Raw genomic sequence first — 23,832 nt, 5'->3', positions numbered from 1 at the left:
TAAGCACTTTATACACATTATCTCATTTAATCCTCAAAACAATCCCAGGAGCTGGTTCTCATTATCCCCTTAACAATAAGGACACCGAGGCTGAGAGCAGTGAGGTCACTTGCCCCTGGTGCAGAACTGGCAAGGAGCCAAGCCCCAAGTCAAATCCAGCTCAGCCTTGATGCCAAACCCTGCTCGTACCCCCGCCCCCCCCCCCAAGCTGGGCCGTTCACCACCCTCACGAATCCTGAACTGCTTGCTGAGACCCGTCCCTCCTCCTGCACCCGACCTGTCAAATTTTTCTTGCTTCTGAGCGCCCAGTGGATCTTGCCTGGCCTCTCAGACATGGTACAGAGCAGTACTTTTTCCTTATCATGTTTTGTCTCCCCATTTAGCTGTGGTTTGTATGTCTGCATCCCCTTAGCAGTTCTGCAAACTCACAGCGTCCCTGGAAATAACAGGGATCCCGGGCGTGCCTGGGGCGAGCCTTGCTGGGGCCCCCCATTAGGTCCGGGGACAGAACACGCCTGCAACAGCCAGAGGCCTCTGAACAGATGCCGGGAGCCCATCCCCACATATCAGGTTTAAAACGGCGCAACTAAAATGCACCCCAGCAAGTGGAATTTCTTCCTCGAAAGGAGAAAAACATTGGTCAGTTAACCGAGATGCTGGCTGGACTCACTACGAGCTCTCTTCTGCCAAACACCGAGTCCTCCCTTCCGTCCTCCAGAGGCTGGTGAAGGGGCTGCCCATGCAGTGGCCATCACCACGCGTCACCTAAGGTGCTCCCGTGCAGGCAGAAGCCACCCTGGCAAGTGACATCGCTGGAGATTCAGGGAAGCGCAACCCTGGGGAGACCACGTCCCAAGGTCACACAGCCCAGCTTCCGGGAAAAGGCGTGCCGGTGATGAACACAGAGAGGACTAATTAAAAGTGAGCAGGGCTCCGTGCCAAGCCCTCCGAGCTGAGCGGCAGGCAAGCAGGGCCCCCACGCAGATGCTGGGCGGAGTCGCTGGGTGGTAAACACCAGCTCCCAGGGGAGGTGGGAGGCGTGAGTCACCCTCCCCGAGCTGAGGAGGCCGAGAGTGGGGGTGGGCGCTCAGGCTCACTTGCAAGGAGGGCAGCAGCGAGGGGGAAGCTGAGCTCTCGGGCACCTGTTAGCAGATCGGAGGAGGGCGGGGAAGAGGAGAATGAGAGATGAGCGTCACCAGATGCCTCCGCCGCACCCCAGCCCGCGTCTTGAAAACACTTCCAGACACAGAGCGCCTGCATGCCGAGCAGGTGAGAAGTCCAAGGCAGGGACCTGGTGGCCTTTCAGGCAGCCCAGGGGCTCCCCCAGGGACCTTCCGAGAATCACTGCCCCTCAAGCATCCTCTGCCGTCTCCCCTGCACCTCATGTGAGCTGGTGATCCTGATCTCGAGAGTTGGAAACCGGACTTCGGAGAGATCCGAGACTTTCCCACACGGCCGGCAGCCTCCGCACCCCCAAAGGGCGTCGACGCCCATCAGCACGACACCCCGGAGCACAGACAGAGGGACCACACTTACAGAACCAGGCCACGGCGGCAAAGGGGAGGCGGCAACCACGGGCCACAGGGAAGGGCAGGCAGGCGGAGAACACGTGCGCCAGGGAAAGCGCTCCAACGACGATCAACAGCTGCCGAGGCGAAGCGGATCCAGACACCAGCCGCTGAGAGCGTGAGATAGCAGGGCTTGGATCTGGAGGTGAGAACCGGGGAGGGGTGTACGTCGCCTCTCTCCTCCCCATCCTGGGCCCCCCTGGGGGAGACCCCATGCCAGGGCAAACAGTGGCGACCCACGGCTCTCCGCTGGCCTCGTGGACACCCCGTGGACACCCCGTGGCCAAGCGAGCCGCCCCCTCCCAGGGGTGGCACTCATTCCCCGGGCATCAGCCGTGTGATGTGTGAGTGTGGCCGCCCCAGGGCTCCGGGAAGAAGCGGGTGAGCGCAGCAGCAACCCTGCCACGGCCCCAGAGGAGCCACCAACCCCTGGACACATCCTGAATCCAAAGTGCCGGGACCCACCATGCAGAGTCCAGCAACGCCTTCTGCTGACTTGTTTGAAGCCAGAGGCTTAAGGAGAGGACCACTGTCCTGAGTCAAGACAAAACGACCACCTGACTCTGCCTGGTTCTCCCACCAGTCCTTTCCCACCGACAAGGAGGCATCAGCACACAGACAGGTGCGTGCTTCCAGAAAGCGGTCATTACCGGACAGGACTGAGACAGCAAGGCCTGTAGCATATTTAAAGTCCAGCTGCGGCCCACCACACCACAAGGCCCTCCACTGGTATCCCCCGCCGTCCCCTGGCTTGTACCCGGACACCAGGCCTCTCCTGCCTCCACCATTTCCACAGAGGGGATCACTAGGGGATTAGCTAAAAGCGTTTCAAGATATCACTCCTAGAAAGAAAGTTACCAGCAATGAAAACTGTCCTATTTCTACATGAGATAAATGAGACACAGGGTGCTTATCTAATCCAAGTTTGTTTTTCAGTTTAATATTTCTTAATGTTCCACTAACATTCCTCTGCTTCATTCTTAAAATATCTCCTGCCCTTCCTGGAAACCTTCCTGTCTAGGACCCCACTCGACTTGCGTCTTCTTCCTGCTTCTCTGATGTCTCCGATGAGGTAGGTTCTATTAACATTGTACCCATTTTGCAGGTAAAGTCACTGAGGCAGAGGTTACCCAGCAACTGGCTCAAGTCACCCGGCAACGGAAGGGTAGAAATAGGTCTCCAGCCTAGGCAGCATGGCTCTGCTGTCTGTCTCTCCATCACTGGGCCCTGTGACGTCTCTATCACTTGCTGCTCTTGTCACTAAGTCGTGTCCGACTCTTCTGTGACCCCACAAACTGCAGCCCGCCAGCTTTCTCGGTCCATGGGATTTTCCAGGCAAGAATCCTGGAGTGAGTTTCCATTTCCTTCCCAGGAGATCTTCCTGACCCAGGGATCCAACCCGCGTCTCCTGCATTGGCAGGCGGATCCATTACCACTGAGCCACCTGGAGAGCCCTTCTCTACCCTTTACTGCGCTTTTAACAGAGGCCCGGGCCTTGCAGAGGGAAAGCATAGACCCTGGCCAGGGAGTGAGGCTGGTGCAACAGGGGAGCCGAACACAAGGAGCTGGCCGGGCTGACACCCTGACCTCAGACTTCCGGCTTCCAGAGCTGTGAGAAGTAAACACGTGCTGTTTGAGCCACCTGGTCTACGGCGTCGTAACAGGGTCTGTGCGGAGACAGACCTCCTGTCGCCACAGGCCATTTGCACGGTAGCCTACAGGCATCGGTCAGCCAGCCGTCTACCTTGCTTAAACAGGAGGCACATGATCGGAACTGAATTTCAGCAAACGGGCGGTGCTGAGAAGCCCTGGAGAAAGGCGATCGGCAGGAGGCAGATGCGCCCGAGGCCAGCGCACCTCTGCGGGGGTGGGGTAAGGCGAGTAGAGGCTGCAGCCCTCAGCGTGGGGGAGAGGAGTTCTAGAAAGGTCTGTCTGGTACCACCTCCTGGACCTGGACTGGAGAGCGGCCTGACACGGGAGAGGGAGCGTCCACGAAGGACAAGGGTGCCGGGTGGAGCTCTGGGAAGGGACAGGCTCATGGGGAGAGCCAGCAGAAGGAGGGGTCTCGTTCTGGACACGCCCGGTCACTGAGGTGGGGCCCGGTCACTGAGGTGGGGGCCGTAGGGTTGGAAGGGGGGTCAATCTGGCATCGCCATCGTTTCACCAACCAGAAAGGTGAGCCTGGAAGAAACAGCTGCTGTTGAGACAGTGATGGGGCCAGCATAAAGCACTGTCAGAAGCAGAATGCTGGACTTGGGATGCCTGGTCCCCACCTCTATCCTGCACCCTCGAGTGTCTGAAAGTGTCAGTCACTCAGTCGTGTCTGACTCTTTGTGACCCCATGGACGGTAGCCCACCAGACTCCTCTGTCCATGGGATTCTCCAGACAAGAATACAGGAGTGGGTTGCCATGCTCTCCTCCAGGAGATCTTTCTGACCCAGGGATTGGACCCGCATCGCCAGCATTGCAGGCAGATTCTTTACCGTCTGAGCCACCAGGAAAGCCCACCCTGTAAATCAAAGTAGCTCCCTCACATCCTTGTCATCCCCCAAAGTCTGGTTTACTTTTTAAACGAGAAGAAAATTGTAGTGTATCTGGAAAGCTTTCCCCGAACTGCATTTAAACAGAGAGGTGGGGACCCTGGGCAGGTTCCCAGGGGGGCTTTTAAAAGTCACCTCTTGTGAAGACTCAGCATGGCACCCCGGCATCAGGACAGCACAGGGGGTGTCTTCACATTTCCTGGACATCACTCGGGTACTGGGGAGTATACTTCCCGGCCAAGCAGGAAGCAGACTGCCCACCTGGACCATAGGCACAACTCAACCAAGCGGGGACCCACCAGGTCCCTGGTCAAACGTCAGCTGGTACTGTTTTTGAGAGAAATCTCTGATCCTTCTAGGGTATTTCTGAAAGGCAATTTTCCAATAGCTTGAAAGGACATGATTTGACACAGCAGCATTCTAATTCTAGTTGCTGGTACTGGAGCTATTCCTGGGGTTTAAAAAAATGTTTTTAAACAACAATAAAACCTTCTGATTATGCACGTGGGGCTCTGAGACCACCCCACGCACCCACCTGGTCCCACCAGAAAGTGGCACGTGGGACCCTCATGACAACCATTTCCTCCATAGTAACAAGGGGACAGAAAACAGCTCCTGAAATTCAGCAACGATGTTACGATTAACATGAATTTTATCCACCCAGTGACTGAGTGCATATCGAGTGAGACCATTCGGATGACCACAGGTCAGAGGAGGGGTGGGCTGAGGACCCCACCAGCTGCCAGGGGATGCGGTCAGTCATCTTTCATATAGACAAGGGATGCCACTGTGTTTCAGAGGAGATGAACCATGCGATTCCGGCTGGAAGGGTCAGAGAAGCTCCAGGGTACGATTCCACATGGCCCAGCTGAGAACCCCTCCACGACCATGGATCTATAACATGCAGACCGAGTCAAGGTTTTCCACTCCCACTCCAGCTCCACCAGTAAGGATGCCCATTGTCTTAATTTTTAAAAGGGGAAAAGATGAAGAATTCTCACGATGCACCATTGAAAGTGTCTAGTTTTTTGTAGACTTTTTTTTTCAGACACTTTTCCATTACAGGTTATCACAAGATATTGAATAGCGCTCCCCGTGCGATACGGTGGGTTCTTGACGATTATCTATTTCCTATACACAGCAGTGTGTACGTTCATCCCAAACTCCTGATTTACCCCTCCCCCTTCCTGGACTGTGTCTCTCCGAGTGTGCCTCTGGGTGTTCAAACCTCTTTCTTTCACGTGCTCCAGACAAGGTGAAAACTCCATGACCTTGTCGCAGTCCTTATTTATTTTTAAACGTTTAATTTTGTACTGGAGTATAGACAATTAACAATGTCATGATAGTTTCAGGTGACCAGCAAAGGGACTCAGCCCTACATACATAAACACGTATCCATTCTCCCCCAAACTCCCCTCCCATCCAGGCTGCCACATAACAGTGAGCAGAGTTCCACGTGCTATACAGTAGGTCCTTGTTGGTTACCCATTTAAAATATAGCAGTGTGTATTTTTTTTAACATTAGCTCCTTCCACATAGAAAAAAAAGAGTTGAATTTTTTTTTTCTTGAAACCAAGCTAATGGGTCTCACGATTGATTCAAAGGCAATTATCCTGTGGAGAAGTGAGTCTGAGACAAGCTCCTCTTTTAATGAGTGTTGCTTCATCTCTATTAAAAGCCTATAATGAGGTGAGATTTTTTAAGGAGCTTCCTTAGCTACAGAGCTGACCCTGTGGCTTGCCTACCTTTGGCTGATATTTATTTCCAAGTTTCTGGCTCCCGGATAGGACTGACATAAGCAAAAACGTAACAAAACGAAGGGCACCTCTGTCAAACATTCCACAACCTCAGCTTCAGAGTCAGATGAAAGATGCTGAAAAGAATGAAAGGGGGGGGCGTCCCACCCCCACCCGGCCCTAGTCACCAGCGTGCCAGCCAGGGAATCCAGAAAGAGGGCAAAGCGCAAACCAGACCACACCTTCAGACCTTAGCAGCACATATAATTTACTGTTCTTTCTCTCCAGTAATTCAGAAAAGGGAGCCCCCACCCCCCGCCCCCTCGCCCACTTCAGCACAGAAGCTTCCTATTCTTCTTCTCATTCACTTGCAAGGTCAAGGTCTCCCTCAAGGGCACACAATCCCAGCTGCAGAGCTCATGAAAAAATAATGTCAGTTTTCTTTAAACAAATGGGGAGCTGCTTTGCAGGGTACAAAACTGAAACACTCACAACGGGTGGGATCATCGCTGCTTTTATCTTCCCCGTGACTGACACAGGGAACTTGCAGAAACGTCAAAGGAACAAAGCTGGAGAACACCGCATTCGGAGCTGATGATCGAGGAAAACAAATTCTGGTCTCCACAGGGAGTGCAAGGCCAAGCCTGCTCTCAGATCACCAGCACCCACCTCTGGCTCCCTGCTCCTCTCTCGTCCTGCTCCCCCCAGCCCCCAGCACTGCCCATCCCTCACCTGGCCCCAGGTGTGCCGAGACAGGCCTCCCCTCCCCCGGAGACAGACAGACAGACCTCCGGATAGACGGCTCGGTGTGTGGTCTGGATCAACAGGCTGAGCCCAGACTCCCAGAGACCTTGCTCAGGGGGTCGTAGTCGGTGCCTGGGGACAAGCTGCCAACCCGGAGTGGCCGGCCCGGGACGCACGGCTGAGTCCCACGGGTCCAGAGCCCCGGCCCACAACCCGAGTGCCCGGTCAGGCCCCGTGATGGGGCAGGTTGTGGCAGCTCCGCTCTGCTGCCTGCGGAGGGACTGCTGTCCGGTCCCATAGAGCTGCCCCCTGTCCAATCCCACCCCCAACCCTTGTCCGTGAGAGCCGACGGGATCGAGAGGAGAGAACACGGGATTAGGGGCTGGAGCCTGGGTTCCACCCAGAAGCTTTCACTCTCTTAACTCAGAGTGAGAAGAGCCATTGTTTAAGGACCCCTAACTTTGAACTTACAGATTCATTTAAGATGTATAGATAAGAAGAAAAATGCTTTTTTGACTGATAAAGAGATTACTTACACTCTCAGGAGTCATCACCCAGTTAGAAATGTCAATTAGGTGATAGAAATGTCAATTAGAAATGAAAATACAGCATTCTCAAAAATATCCTACAATTCAATGGGGGGGGGAACTGTGGACTTAACAAACGTCAATCTAGATTCTACTTTTCTAAATTATATCCTGAGTAAAGTACCCCCAGATAAAAAATACTTGGTTCACTCTTCTCATACTAAAATTAGCAAAGCTCTGGTCATTCCAGGACTGGACAAGATGCTAATGGAATCTTTAGACAACAAGCTGGTTAACAAGCATGTACTGAAACTAATGAATTACGTACGGCAAGCCAAGTTCAAGACATCAGCTACCTGTATCACACAGACCTGTATCTACATGTCTGCATTTAGAAATAAGTGTAAGTGCATACACATTAAGTACAAAGTATAGATGTAGAGATACATCTCAAGACATAAAGATGAATAAGCTAGAGTTCCCGCAGGAGGCAGACACATGAACAGATAAACCATGAGCTTTTTGCTGGGCTAGAGAAGCAAGGCAACAAGGGACTGACAGACAGGGGCAGCCAGATTGGCCTGGAAGGCTCAGAAAAGGCTTTCTGCCTCAAGTGACGCCTGAGCCAAGACTCTGAGGGGGGTGCTTAGCAAGGCAGAGAAAGGATGGAAGAGTGTTTCGGCGGAAACAGCCCCATGGCAGGGCTGGGGGTGGGAAGTAACACGGTGCGCATGGTCTGTGCGGGCTGTCGGGGTGTCTGGAGCGGGCGTGGGGCCATGTGAGCAGGCTCCTGAGCAGAACCTGGGAAGGTGGAGTTTAGAGAGGGGAGTATGGATGTGGCCTTGGACGTGTTAAGTTGAACTTCCAGGGGGAGGTGGGGAATAAGAGGAAGCCTAGCCTGGAGACGGCACAGGGTCTGAGGTCATCAGTGTACAGACGTCATCACCCGCTGAGGCTGGAGAGGATAACGTGCGCAGAGAACAGAGCAGCAAGGAAACCTGGGCCCCGCACCAGCGTGGGAACCCAGCGCAGAACAGCCAGGAGACGGACCGCAGCCTGCGGAGGAGCCGGGAAGGGACCCCCAAGGGGCTCCGAGTCCACTGCTCTGTTACCATCGGAGGTAAGGGCCCTGGCCCCTTGTATTTCCCCTGGCCGTCCACGAGTCAGTGGGGGTCTGCCTGTCTGAGGTTCAGTATCAGATCAGCCATTTCTGCCACGTGATAGCGAAACCATGTCCTGCAAACTAACCTTGTAACACAGTTGATCTCGCGGTCTCCATCTGCCTGAATGCAGTTTCTCTGCTTGTCCAGAACCGAGAAAAAGAAAAAAGAAAGCAACTTCTGACACTCAGAAGCTGCCCCCTGCCCCCCGCCCCGGGCCCCCAGCAAGGCCATGTACACTCGTACTGGACATAAACCATCTCAAGAAAACCAGTCGCCCACAAGGTGGCTCTGAGATCAAGATAAGGAAAAAATAAGGCCACTTCTTAATTCTGTCTAATCACAGACAAAATCAAAGAGTCACCCACGAAATACCAAACACCCGCTTTCTCGGCCAGAATGACGGATGGCTACTTCTTTCCCAGTTCCTCACTTGAGCCACCACCCCCCAGGTAAGGTTTACTGAGGTGCCTCATCAGAGGAACCTCCACTTTCGGACAGCATCGGATCTGGACCAACCTCCCCCGCCCCCCTCAGACCCGCCTGCAGGTCATCCAACTGAAACCCAAATCCACATACGAGGTTCTGATAGCCTCTTGCTGACACAGCCTGGCTTCTCCCCAGCATGTCTTCATGGCAACAAACAGAACACACAGAATAACTTGAATCAGGGCACTCAAAGCCGGTGCTCTGGGACAACCAGCGGGATGGGATGGGGAGGGAGGCGGGAGGGGGGCTCGGGACAGGGGAATACATGTACACCCGTGGCTGAGTCATGTCAATGTATAGCAAAAACCACCACAATATTGTAAAGCAATTAGCCTCCAATTAAAATAGATAAATTAATTTTTTTTAAAAAAAGACACAGAATGACCAAGGATGCCTTCCTGTCTGTGTCTGGAGAAACTGACGGAAGTTAGGTGAGGAAGCTGAATAAACTGAGCCCTGGGGCCTCACAGATACCGGGTCAGGACAGCAGTTACCCCTCAAGGTAGAGAGCCTGGGAACCTGTAAGGAATCAAGGGTCAACAGTGTCCAGATTCTGTTTCTTAAAGTTGCAGCTTCCCAGGTGGCGCTAGCGGTAAAGAACCTGACTGTCAATGCAGGGGATGCAGGTGACACGGGTTTAATCTCTGGGTCGGGACGATCCCCTGGAGGAGGAAATGGCAACCCACTCCAGTATTCTCGCCTGGAGAATCCCATGGACAAAGGAGCCTGGCAGATTGAAGTCCATAGGGTCGCACAGAGTCAAACACTACTGAAGCGACTTAGCACGCCTGCACGCACACAAAGTGGGTGGTGAGTATATGGGGGCTGTCATATTCTTAATAAAATATTTAAGTCTGAAATTTTTAACAATATACTTTTAAGAAGAAGGATGCAAAATAATGTCAGCTGCCGCTGAGCTGTCAAGCTAAAAGAACTGAAAAAAGGAGGTCACGGTTATTCAGCAAAAGTTCGCCTAGTAGGTTGATGGGCGTGAAAGGTGGGTTAGAGCGGATTACAGAGCAGCGAGGAGGTGGAGACAATGAGGAGAGAAAGTGTGTTCTAATTTAGCTGCAAAGGAGAAGGGTGATGGAAAGGTGCGTGATGGAGGGCAGCCCGTGACATCATGTGGCAGATGAGACCGGCAGACCTTCACCCAAGACAGGAGGCAGGGGGGCAGGAGCCAAATAAAAAAGACCCTCTGCCTCCTGCTGCTTCATCTGACCCTAGGATCTGGCCTCTGAGTAACATTCAATTGATCATCACCACACACACCCCTTCCCCAGCACTGACTAGTAAGTATCGCAAATAGGAGGGCACAGAAAGACCGCACTGCAACTCTTTCCTTCATTAACACAGGAAAGTAACAGACTTTGTATTTATAGTTCAGTTTCTATACTTGAAAATTATAACCACAATATATAGATGTTACTGATGCTGAAGCTCCAATACTTTGGCCACCTGATTCGAAGAGCCAACTCATTGGAAAAGACCCTGACGTTGGGAAAGATTGAAGGCAGGAGGAGAAGGGGACGACAGAGGCTGAGATGGTTGCATGGCGCCACCGACTCAATGGACACGAGTTTGAGCAAGCTCCAGGAGATGGCGAAGGACAGGAAGTGTGGCGTGCTGCAGTCCGTGGAGTCGCAAAGAGTCAGACAGTACTGAGCGACTGAACAAAAATAGAAGTTATCATAATCCAGAGGCTAAACTCTTGCTTCCAAAAAGAGTGGGTAGTGTTTCCCTTCTCCAGGGCATCTTCCCAACCCAGGGATCAAACCCAGGTCTCCCACATTGCAGGTGGATTCTGTACCAGCTGAGCCACCGGGGAAGCCCAAAAGCCAAGCAGAGAAAAGCAACTGTCTGTGAAGTTCCAGGACTTCAGACCTCTCCACCCAGACTCTCTAGTGAGAACGGGGTTGGTGACAAGAAGAGCCTCCCAGAACAAGCCACGGAGTTCTGTTCAGCACAGTGTTTCCCTGGGGGGCCTCCGCGGAGCACCCCACATCCCCGCCAGGACGACTCAGGCTGCAGCCACACCTCTGTCTCTCCCCACAGCAGCTCCTTCACCACAGAGGTCGGCGGGGCTCAAGGTCAAACCCAGAACTTGGGCTGCGCTCTGGGCTCTAAGAACTCCAGCCAGTGGGCACTTGGTGAAGCTGCCATTCCCATTCAACAAAAACATGACAATGATCAATTTGATCAGTCATCACAGACAAGATTACTTCCCTAATCCCTAGGACATGCTACTAACGGATCAGATATCTATTTTCTTGATTTGAGGGAGGGAAAAATTTAAAGCCCCAAATCACAACCTTTCTAGATGACGTACAATAACGACTCAGCCTGCCAGAATATTCATTCACATCTACACAAAACAAAGAAAAAATATATTTAGAATGCTCCTTGAAATGGGAGTATAGAAGAATTTTTTAAAGATCCTTTTCTTCAAGGAATATGCAATCCAACTGAGGGGGAAAAATTAAGATATATGGAAAACAAAGCTTATATATAACTTCTAAAAAACATCAAGGTAGGATGTTCAAAAGCAGGAGGGGTGAAAAGAGAATCCTTAGTATCAACCAAAATAAGGCCTCCTCAGGTTTACTGGCTGCAGGCCTGAACATCTCACCTCCTGAGAGTGTAGCCAAGTCAAAGTCGCTCAGTCGTGTCCGACTCTTTGCAACCCCCTGGACTACCCAGTCCATGGAATTCTCCAGGCCAGAATACTGGAATGGGTAGCCTTTCCCTTCTCCAAGGGATCTTCCCAACCCAGGGATCGAACCCAGGTCTCCCACACTGCAGGCAGATTCTTTAACAGCTGAGCCACAAGGGAAGCCCAAGAATACTGGAGTGGGTAGCCTATCCATTCTCCAGGGGATCTTCCCAACCCAGGAATCAAACCGGGGTCTCCTGCATTGCAGGCGGATTCTTTACCAACTGAGCTATCAAGGAAGTCCAAGTGTAGCCAAGGTGAAACTGTATGTCAACAGTGACTTCTTTGAAAGAAAAAAATCTCTGTCTTTTGCAACTAAATTCAGTCTGCTCTGAGGGCCTCGTCTGCAGGGAGCAAATCTCGGATTCCCTCTGTTCTGTGCATTGGCTGCAGCTGACTCAGCTCAAGCACCCCTGCACCCCTGAACATGCCACATGCACCCCTCCAGCAAGTGGTCCCCCGAGGTTTCCAGCAGCCCCTGCCCTTCTCTTGGAGGGAATGGAAGAGCCAGCCCCTCGGAAACTCTCTGCTTCCTGCCGATGCCCGAGTTCTCATTTTTATTCCCAGGAAAACAGTTCGATGGCACGTCCCAGGTCAATACTCTGGTTTACTGTAAATTCTACACTGAGGCTGTCAGCTTGGGCTTATAAGAAAACATGAATCCTTTTTTGTTACTGGGTTGTTTCCTTCTTTTTTCTCCCTCTCGACAAAGCCTGCTGCTGCTGCTAAGTCGATTCAGTCATGTCCGACTCTTTGCCACCCCATGGGCTGTAGCCTGCCAGGCTCCTCTGCCCATGAGATCCTCCAGGCAAGATTACTGGAGTGGGTTGCCATTTCCTCCTCCAGGGGATCTTCCTGACCCAGGGGTCAAACCCACATCTCCTGTGTCTCCTGCATTGCAGGCGGATTCTTTACCACTGAGCCACTGAAAGTCCCCCTTCTTTTCCAAAGGTCTAAATTAACGTTAAGTTTAATGTGGGAACAAATCCTATTCAGTGAGGTGTGAAAATTAGAATAAAGTCTGAAAAAAACCATACTTGATATTGCCAAGCTCAGAGTTGGGTACGATGTTCAGCTGCAGGACAGCAGTTACATAACAAAGAAAAGAACTACAGGGAAATCAAATGCCAGCCGACTGAGCTGCTGCAGATGGTGGCCTGTGAGCAGGAGAAAAACATGGATCATGACCCTGCAGAGGCTGCTACGCCAGGATCCGGGAAGATTAAATGAAATCCAAAAAGAATTATTTATTGGCAGAACTCACAGCAGAAGGAATAGAAAACTGAATCAGAAATGGAAAAGCCCCAAGTGACCAAACTCTCTCATAGGGAATAACAGTTTAATTTTTAGAGGCATAAAAAATGACTAAAGAAATCAAATAGTAATAATAGGCTGTTGATTAGGACAAATCCTGCATGCAGCAATATTTTTTCCTCCTCGGGTCAAGTGGAGAGCTGGCAATCCAAACAGTTTTGGTGATTATGACAATATATTTTGTGTCTATCCACTGCACTTCACAATATTTCCTCCTAGAAGAAGTTTCTGATCACAGAAAGCTGCCAAAATATGTCTGGCGCGACTTGGCTACAAGATGCTGGTTAAAACAGGTGAGGGCCGCAAGCTTGCAGAGGAGCTGTCAGCTACAAATTGGCTCTTGCCACGTACCTCTAGAAGGATTAGATCACATGCTGCAGCTCCTGACCTTCGACACCCCCTGAAGAAGTTCAGCGTGGAGACCAAGAATGAGCCACTCTGAGCTCTGGGAAAACTGGCAGGATAGGTCTTCAGATAGATATTCTCAGGAGCTGATTTTATAAGCCCAATTCTTGTATCTCCTCCTATCTAGAAAAACACTGAAATCCTTATGGTGATGACTGTTTCTCATGCTAGCAGAAATCTGCAAAAAATACGTGCTTGATTGCATGCATTCCCTCTTCACCAAAATCACATATATACTGATTCCACCCCTACCTCTTCGGAGCAGTTTCTCAGAGCTATCTGAGCAGATATCTCCCAGGCTATAGTCCTCATTTTGCCCCCAATAAAATATAACTCGAAACTCTCATGTTACAGAGGGTTTATAAAGGAGAATAGCAAAGGCTCAAAGCCATCTGTGGTGAGGGAAAGAATGTGAAAAGAGACAGGTGTCTAGTACATTAAAAAATGTCAGGCCTATTTCCAAATTACAAGTCCCGTGCCTGTTATCCATGAGTAAACTAGATCATACAATAAATAAGAAAAGAAGTATTCTCTCCCATGTTTAATTTTATGGAAAAATTAGTGAGCCTTCCAGCTAAAGACCTGCAAAAATATTTCGGGATGCTTTCCCAGCACCTCAAAGAAGGATATGACATCTAAGCTGCTCCTTAAACGTTTCCAAACTCAAGGGTCCGAGATAACTCGGTAATTTACAACTTTTGTTCCCATGACAGCAGTAAAAACTGGGATAGAAGTTGATTATTAACTGAAAACAGACCTTCTTGAAATGCGTGATTCAGCAACTGAACTCTCCTGATTAGAAGGCTTAGAAAAATATACATTCAACCTCAAAATCACTGGTTCAACTGAATGGCCATTAATAACATTAACATTTTAAACATTTGCAGTCATGTAAACAAGGATTAATATTCCCAGATTAACAACTGAAAAGTGAGGTTTTGTTTCTTGTAACTGAGGGAAACATAACACTCCAGCTCAATGTCTGGAAATTTAGAAACTAAACATGATTCCAACTGCAAAATAGCAGATTGAACTCATTCATTTAAGCTAATGTAATACATCATATTAACAGGCTACAGAACAGAAATTACACCATCTCATGAAAAAAACATTTGACAAAATTCAATACCCAGTCATGGTTTAAAAAAAAAAAAAACTCTCAGAAAACTAAGAATAAGCGAACTTCATCAACTTGATAAGAATATCTACAGAAACTAATATTGTATTAACAGTGAAATACTAAACTGGGAACAAAGCATGGATGTCCACCTTCATAATTTTACTGGGTCTGGTACTGGAAACTCTAGCTAGTACAACAGTCAATAAAAGGCAGACAGGCTAGAAGTGAAGAAATAAAATTGTCCATATTTGCAGATGACATGATAGGTCATCTCTAGGAAATACAAACATCAATTGTATTCATGAACAAGTAGACACACACTTAAAATACAGTAGCATTTACAATCATTCAAAGAACTGAAATACAAGTATAAATCTAACAAAATATATATACAACCTATATGCTGAAAACTACAAAATGCTAATAAAAGAATTCAAAGAGCTAAGTAAATGGATGCATGGATTGGAAAACATACATGGATTCAAAGACTCAACATAGAAGATACAGATTCTCCCCAAGCTGATATACAGATTTATTGCAACTCCCCTAAAAAATCTCAGAATTGTTTTATACATACATATTAGATTATTCTAACTATATAAGGCCACAAAGGAACAAGAATAGCTAAAACATCGTGAAAAACAATAAAATGAGAGGACTCAGTCTACCCATTTCAAGAATTATTACACGACTACAGTGAGCAAGGCTGTGTGACACTGGCATGGGGACAGACACACAAACCAAGGAAACGAGACAGAGAACTTGAAACAGACTCCGTGAATGTGGCCAAGGGGGTTTCACGAAGGCGCAAGAGTCATTCAGTGCAGGACACACAGTCCTTTCAACAAAGGTGCCACAGCAATTGACTATCCATAGCCCCACCTTCCCCAAAACATGCTGACCAAAAATTAGCTCAAAAGGGATCACACAGCTTCCCTTGTGGCTCAGATGGTAAAGAATCCGCCTGCAATGCGGGAGACCTGGGTTCAATCTCTGGGTTGGGAAGATCTGCCGGAGAAGGGAAAGGCTACCCACTCCAGTATTCTCTCCTGGAGAATTCCATGGACTGTACAGTCCGTGGGGCTGCAAAGAGCTGGACATGGCTGAGCAACTTTCACTTCACTTCACTTCATTAACTCTAGCATTTTTAGAAAAAGAAACACAGGTGAAATCTCTGGGATCAAAGACTAGACAAAGCATTCTTTCACTGGCGCTGAAAAGCATGATGCATAAAAGGAAGATGAGCAAACTGGATGGCATCAAAATTTAAAACTTTTGCTCTGCACAAGACTTTGTCAAGAGGATGAATAGATGAGTTACAGAGTGGGAAAATACATGCAAAACACATATCCAACAAAGGACTAGTATCTAGAATCTATAAAGAACTCTCAAGACTCAAGAGTGAGAAACACGAATAGTCCAAGTAGGAAATGGGCAAAAAAGACATGAACAGACATTTTGCAAGGTGGGAAATCAACCAAGAGGTCAAGGCAGTGATCCAGTCACCAGATAATGGTGTGGATGAGGGTGAGGGAACAAGCAGGGCAGAGGGAAGGAACCTGAGCTCTCCGCTGGACACAGGACTGGAAGACTGGATGGCTGGATGGGAACATGGGAGGGGGGAAGTCTTATGGATCGTGGGAGCCACTGGATGGTTTTGATAGGAACAGAGTAAAAGGACAACATAGGTGATTATATAGTTAATCCCAGCGCGTGCTTGCTAAGTAGCTTTAGTCATGTCTGACTCTTTGCAACCCTATGGACTGTAGCCCGCCAGGCTCCTCTGTCCATGGGATTCTCCAGTCTAGAATACTGGAGTGGGTTGCCATCACCTCCTCCAGGGAGTTAGCTGCAGTAGGGGATTATAAATAGAAAAAAGTATGGGAGACCCCTGTAAGTTAAGGATCACTCAAGAAAATGGGTATGCATAAGCACAAAATCAAGTAGGCTTGCTGAGCAACAAAACCATGGATCAGAAGCACAAGACATGCCCCCAGACGATAACACCATGGTGGCCCGATACCCACATCCTGCCCAGCGAGCTCAGTAGGTTAATGAGCCCCCAGGACATACTCTCTATACACACAAAACACAGTAATTAATGGAAAGGTGACATTTCAGTGAAACACCCTCACTGTACTGAGATATGAAATAATTTTTCCATAGTGTCATGACAGTCCCGGCTTGACCATGGAGGGACAAAACTCCCCCACCCAACAGGGAGGAGGAGCTGATGATGGAAGCGTCTACTCAAGAAGGAGGAAGAAGGTGGTCTTCTCCCCATCCCCACTTTTCCTCTGGTTACAAAACTGTAGCCCACTTTGTTCTATGGGCGGCCCCCTCTCGAAAGCCTCACAAGCGTCCTATTCTAATAAATCGTTCCTTATTTATTATTTTGCCCCTCGCTGAATTCTTTCTGCCCTGAGCCATAAAGGACTGGAGGACCTCAAAGCCACCCCGCCCCGAGATGTCACCTAGAGGTTTCAGTTTCATTTCCTAGGCTGATGGAGGTGGGAAGCAGGACAGGCTTGGAGAAAACCCCGAGCTGTCCTTCAGGCTGGGCAGGCTGGAGGTGGCCGTGAGATCAGTGGAAACGGCAGGGTCTACAGCGCTCTCTGTATCCTGGGATCAGGGCTCTGGAGCAGGTCTTCCCACCGTGTGCCCTTGGCTCCCCGAGGCCCCATACTGACCGGCTCTGTCATCTCCAGCGTCTCAAGCTCACTCCTGCCCCAGCCTTGTTCCAGCTCTGCTTGAACCACCCCACTGGAGACCTCAGCTCTCAGCCCTCACCTCTGGATGCGATGCTGCAGCCACACGGACTTACATCGTGATTCCTCACACTGTTCTCCCTGCCTGGAGAGCTCCATCCACCCTGCTTCCTCTGCCTGCGAAGGCTTTCCTCTCTCTCCAGCCCCTCTGGATGAATCACTCCCATGCATCCATCAGCATCAGCTGAGGCCTCCAGGCCTCCAGGCCTCCCCGTAAACACCATCACATAGGGTCACTTGACCCAGTCCCCCTCACCTTGGCCTCTGGCGGCCTGTCCACCCCACCCCGTCCCCTTGAAAGAAACAGCTCTGTCCGATTCATTGCTGCCTCTGCCCTCAGTCAGGCCTGTATCAGCATACATGGGACAATCATGTATTTTCTCTGGATGTATGTGGGCATGCTCAGCCCCTCTCTTTGCAACCCCATGGACTGTAGCCCTACAGGCTCCGCCATCCACGCCATTCTCCCAGTAAGGGTACTAGAAGTGAGCTGCCATTTCCTCCTCCAGGGGATCTTCCCAACCCAGGGATCGAACCCACTTCTCCTGTGTCTCCTGTGTCTCCTCTTTACCACTGAGCTACCTGGAGGGTAATAAAGAATTTTCTGTTTTTAGTTGAGCTCTTACAGTTTTTCATAAAAATGTATTTTTGTAGTAGAAAGTAAAAATAATTCCTGAATGTTTCCATATCCCCAGTCCTTACAGTGAGTGAGTGGATAGATGAGGTCCTTTCGTGTTCCTGTCAAATACCACTCTTGGCAGTTTGCACAGGAATCCCACAACACTTAACAGGAAAGGTCTTCAGTTATCAACAAACTCTGGAGTGGAGACAAGACAAGAAGAACAACTCTGGCATGGGTAGATTTATTTTGGAATATATTTCCCATCCAAGGAGATTGTCCAGTTTTGGGTGGAAGGAAGGAAAGTGAGTATTTAAAGGCCAAAGAACCAAGTGCACCCTTCTGTGAGTCACTTGATTTCAACAAGGATTTTAAGCGTGAAAGAAGAAGAAGCAAGGCACAAGGACCCCCACACACAGACACACACAGAGACACACACAGAGATAGATACACACAGACACACATACACAGACACACACACGCATACATACAGACACACACACAGAGATAGATACACACAGACACACACATGCATAGATACATACAAACACATACACACAGACACACACACATACATACAGACACACACACAGAGACACACACAGACACACACATGCAGAGATATACACACAGACAATAGACATACACATGCAGATAAACACACGCACATCCACACACACAGACACACACAGAGACAGACAGACACACACACAGACACACACACACAGTGTAATCATTCACCAAAGCCTCTCAAAGTGAAAGTCACTCAGTCGTGTCCAACTCTTTACGATCCCATAGACTACCCAGTCCATGGAATTCTCCAGGCCAGAATACTGGAGTGGGTAGCCTTTCCCTTCTCCAGGGGAATCTTCCCAACCCAGGGATCAAACCCAGGTCTCCCACAGTGAAGGCGGATTCTTTACCAGCTGAGCCACAAGCGAAGCCCAGTGAATCCAAAGGAAGGCCATTTATATTCCCTACAAAGAAAACACTGTCAGCCCAACCAGGGCTGGGTCACTTCAGCCACAGCAAGAAGCGAAGCCCGCCCATTTTACAGAAGATGGAGACAGTGTTCATGGCAAAGGGATTCTTGACTCGTAGGCCCCGGGCTTCCCTGGTAAAGAATCCCAGGCAGCTGGTAAAGAATCTGCCTGCAATGCAGGAGACCTGGGTTCGATCCCTGGGTTGAGAAGATCCCCCAGAGAAGGGAATGGCGACCCACTCCAGTATTCTGGCCTGGAGAATTCCATGGACTATTCCACGGGGTCATAAAGAGTCGGACATGACTGAGTGACTTTCACTCACTCACTCAGGCCCCAGGCTGACGGGTGACTCCTGAGGATGCCCCCAGGAAGACGGATGCTTCGTCCCTTCCTCACAAGTGCTGGCTGCAGCCCCTCTTCTCAAGTCCTCGGTCCGAGTGACATCAGGTGAAACCACACTAACGGGGTGACGGCAGAGGTGATGCTTCACCATTCGGGGAGGGTTTGGGAATCTGTGCGGAGGACGTCTTTTCACAGGAAGGCAATGGGCAGTGTCCTGCCCCCCATTTCTTCATCATCACTCCATCATTTTTATTTCTTTACCTACCTAAAACCATGTCAGTCACTTGAGTTTTTAGAATTAAAAAAAGAAGAAAACATAATTTCTAAGTTGTCTTAATTGTCTAACTGGCTCTAAAGCTACTGGGTTAATTTATAAAAGCGACACCGTAAACACTCTGGGAAGCTCTTCCTTCAATTCCAATTCTGTGTCCCGAGAAATTTAGCCCGCAAGCTTCAACAACGAAGTATCAGAGAGGTAAGAGCTATTCCTAGAACATTCACCCACAGGCGCGATCCTTCAGGAAGACGGAGATAAAACCACCGGCAATAAAACCGATTTAAACTGTACCGACGCCCAACCCCGACCACACTTCAGAAGCCTGCCTCTGCAAAACGGAACCCTGATGAAGACCGGGCTGCAGTTTTAAAATATTGGGCTCACGAGACTTCCGAACATAGAAGTCGAGAACCCTCGCGGTTTCTCATCTTTGGCTCCAGGTACCTCTATCAAAGGCCAAGTCTGATCCCAGTGACGGTTCAGAGGGACGGTCACATTGCTTTCCCCATCAGAGCCTGGGGTGTTGCTGCAGGTTGTTTACAAGAACGAAGCGCAATCCGGTGCGGGGAAGCGCTCGCACTGCAGGCCCACGGCTGCTGCCCTTGGCTCGTGTCCGGAAACCCGGGACTGTGCGAGGCTCCCTATACCGGTGGGCAGCGTCTCCTAAACTGATCAGGTGGTTTGTGTCCAGGCTGCTTGCACGATGTGACTTATGGTGAACATCTACTTGCTTTCTGGGAGGCTGGAATTTCAGTGGGGTTGCTAGGCAGAGAAGGCCTTCCTGACCATCCCCACAATAAAAGCCCAAACTCAGACTCCAGTGGGCTTCTCTGGGCAGAAGGCTCTGCACGCAGCTGCAGTGTTTGTTTTTCGGGAGGGGCGGCCTGGCTATCTTTCACGGACAGCACCGAAGACCACACAAGCCTCACCGAGTCACTGTAACCTGCCCCCGGGTACGTGTGGTCACATGCTGACGCTGTGAGCCCTTCTGGCAAATCACCACACTCGGGGATGTTCTGGGGGACACCCCTGCAAAGGCTTAAAACCAAATACAAGCTCTTACTAAGTGAAGATTTTGTTTGTTCATTTCTCTAAAGGGGAAAACACACCGCCATCGTCAAGTCCAGCCAACATAATAACCCCATGCTGCTAATATTATAATGGGGTTTTCATGATGAAGACACAACTGTAGCTTTTTACGGGTTGTTTGCTGCCCTTTAGTTTATGGAAAAAGAAGAGCTTGGTGACCACAAGGACATGAATGTCAAACTACAGATTTAGACAGAACCCAAATAATAACTCTGCTCCTTGCCAGAGGCAACAAAATAAGGCAGAGCAGACAGTTGGACTATGGGTCTCCACCAAGGAGACTAGGACTTTGTTTCTCTAATTCAGTCCTAAGAAAAATACAATTTAATAGGATTTAACTCCACTACTTTTTAAATTTACACTTTAAAAGATAATGGGAACAAATTATCACTAATTTTTATTACTGACATAAACAATAAAAATGAAAATTCAGATGTTCAGAATAAGAACGTAAGATTTTTATTTTCTTCTCAAATAAAGAAAAGAAAAAACTATAGAGCTTTATAAAAGAGATGAGCAACAAAGATATATTGTACCACAGGGAAATACAGCCATTATTTTGTAATAACATTAAAAGGAGTATAAGCTCTAAAATATTGAATCACTATGCTGTAATCTGAAAAGTAACATGATATTGTAAACCAACTATAGTTTTTTAAAAAATCCTAGAGCTTTCTAATAATTCTTTTTTTTTTTTTAATTAGTTGGAGGCCAATCACTTCACAACATTTCAGTGGGTTTTGTCATATATCGATATGAATCAGCCATGGATTTACATGTATTCCCCATCCCGATCCCCGCTCCCACCTCCCTCTCCACCCGATTCCCCCGGGTCCTCCCAGTGCACCAGGCTGGAGCACTTGTCTCATGCATCCAACCTGGGCTGGTGATCTGTTTCACCATAGATAGTATACATGCTGTTCTTTTGAAATATCCCACCCTCACATTCTCCCGCAGAGTCCAAAAGTCTGTTCTGTATTTTTGTGTCTCTTTTTCTGTTTTGCATATAGGGTTATCGTTACCACCTTTCTAAATTCCATATATATGTGTTAGTATGCTGTAATGTTCTTTATCTTTCTGGCTTACTTCACTCTGTATAAGGGGCTCCAGCTTCATCCATCTCATTAGGACTGGTTCAAATGAATTCTTTTTAATGGCTGAGTAATATTCCACGGTGTGATAATTCTTAACTAAGAATGCTCTGTTTTTATTAAGTTAGGAAGATCCATAACTAAACCAAGGCTGACCCCAAATAAACATGCACCTGCTTGGAAGACCTTCCTTTTTTAACCACTCTGATGTAACAAACTCTTGGAGAAGATCTGCAACTGGCTTGTCCAAAAATTTCTTTTTCTTTCTAGAGAAATATGGAACATGGCCACACAGCCTCGCTGGGAGCTTACACAGAGATGTATGTAAATTATACAGTAGGTCTGATCTTCATTCATCCCGCTAGGTAACTATAGACACCCAACCTCATCCTCCAAAGGAGGCTGTGAGTCTAAGAAAAGAAAAAAGCCTCCTGAGAAGACAACAAAGAAAGAGACTGTGGTTTACAAAAGAGACTCTGGGCCTCTTTCCTTTCAAATAGAGACGCTTTTAAAGACAAGAGTGGGAACCACGGGAGAAATCAGTCCATCCTTTCAGACACTTTGCACTTTCAACAGCTTAACTCCCAGGACAAGAGTGACCCCACAACTCTACAGGTATTCCTGGGGGTGGGACTGGAACTCTGCAGGGTCACGCCTAGGTCAGCTCTGAGGTCACAAATGCACTTTTTTCCAGCGAAACTGTTCAAGTCCTAGTTCTGGACTTGACTGACCCAAAGCCGCATCTGGCCTGTCAGGGAGGGCTGTTCATAGCAGTTAACTGGCCGCCAGGTGTGACACCTTCTCTACTACGGAAGGAAGCAGGCATCCTCTGGGTTGAGCAGAGTCTGAATGAATTAAATCTCAAGAAAAAAATGTTTCTAAAGGACAATTCACATTTAACTGAATATGTAAATTCATAGACAAGCCTCTCATGGAAGATGAAATTGTGAGAATTTTCTCACGGATACATTCTGGAAAAGCAGCCCTTGGCTTATGACATTTTCCCCTTTGATAATAACGGATGCTGAGAGAGCATAAAATGCCACCGCTGACATTCCCAGGCGAGTGACTGGATGGCCAGCTCACTGACTGCAAGGATTTGCCTTCTGTTATTCCTTCCCTCCTCCTCATGCCTAGACCAGGCTACAAACATAACAGGAGCTCAATAAATGTTTCCCGATAAATGAAATGAGTATGTTAAAGAGAGGTGGTTGAAAAACAAAGAAGAAAAAGCTGTGAAGACATAAATACATCAAATTATCAGACTAAACCGCAATGCACTTTTCCTCCCAAAGTCCCCAGACAGGCATGGATGGGAGAGGCTGGGGAACCAATATGAGAACCCCAGTTTTCAAGGCAACAAAACAAAAAAGCATGTAAGTGGGGCATGAGTTTGCAATTCAGGACGTGTGGTCTCCAGGGTGTTGGATAAAATCACTAGAGGAGTTTTTCTCTTCATTTAACACAAGGAAGAAAGTTTTACAAGGAAACTAGAAAAGGCGCAATATGTTTGACATGTTTTAGTCAATTACAAACAGGTGTATCCAGATAAATTTAGTAAAACAGAAAATTTCCTTTTAATATTTTTACCCAATTTCTATACATCAAATACACCCATATAAGAAGATATTTCTTTAAGCATATTTTGAGAAATGAGTTACGCATGGTTTCTATTTTTTGTATTTATTTCATTTCTTTATTTAGCTGCACTAGGTCTTAGTTGTGGCATGCAAGATCTTTTTTTTTTTTTTAATTGCGGCATGGGGTATCTAGTTCCCTGACCAGGATCTGAACCCAGGCCCCCTGCATTGGAAGCAGGGGAGTCATAGCCACTGGACCATTGAGGAAGTCCCTAAATAGGGTTTTAATGTATGCCTAAGGGGTTGTGTTTAAACATTTGGGTTTTCATTGTTCCCTTCCCCAAAACGACAAGATGTCTATATGTCCATCGTATTCCTGCTACACAAAATGATTTTTGTGCAGGTTACTGACCACACATGAATGTCTAGACATTATCCTTTCTAACAAGAGCCCCGCCTCTATCTCTGTTGAAGAAATTTGTGAACCTCAAAAGAGCTGTTAGAGCAACTACCCCGCATCACTTTCCACTGAAAACAGGGAAGCGTCATTAAGACTTAAGAGGAGGTCACAGAGACAACCAGAATTTCCTTAACCAAATGTCCATCAAATCATTTAGAAAATAAGCACTTGGAATATCCTCTGACAATGCACAGCAAAAGAAATTCTCTCAGAACATAAGCCAAATTCTTTTTTAATCTACTGAGTTGTAGTGACCTACAAATCCGAAATTGGCCCTTCAGGACGTCAACAGATATTTGTACACCG

General features: G+C 48.4%; 1 protein-coding gene across 20 annotated transcripts in view; it reads right to left on the bottom strand.

Moving 5' to 3' along the window:
* CSGALNACT1 (chondroitin sulfate N-acetylgalactosaminyltransferase 1) overlaps positions 1-23,832 on the bottom strand; it is a 321,323-nt gene that overhangs the window by 85,029 nt on the left and 212,462 nt on the right. For 7 of the 20 annotated variants that reach the window (XM_043893972.1, XM_043893970.1, XM_043893968.1 and 4 more), the window contains one exon: positions 13,144-13,230. The exons of 7 other annotated variants lie outside the window; for them this stretch is intronic. The gene's annotated coding sequence lies outside the window, so the exon portion shown is untranslated. Of the gene's footprint in view, positions 1-670; positions 807-1,536; positions 1,708-13,143; positions 13,231-23,832 lie in introns of those variants that run through there. 6 more of the 20 variants (XM_043893984.1, XM_043893982.1, XM_043893983.1 and 3 more) reach the window with 3 other exon arrangements.

The sequence above is a fragment of the Cervus elaphus genome, chromosome 32 (assembly GCF_910594005.1).
Source record: "Cervus elaphus chromosome 32, mCerEla1.1, whole genome shotgun sequence".
NCBI classification, from domain to species: Eukaryota; Metazoa; Chordata; class Mammalia; order Artiodactyla; family Cervidae; genus Cervus; species Cervus elaphus.
This window is presented reverse-complemented; position numbering and strand designations above follow the sequence as displayed.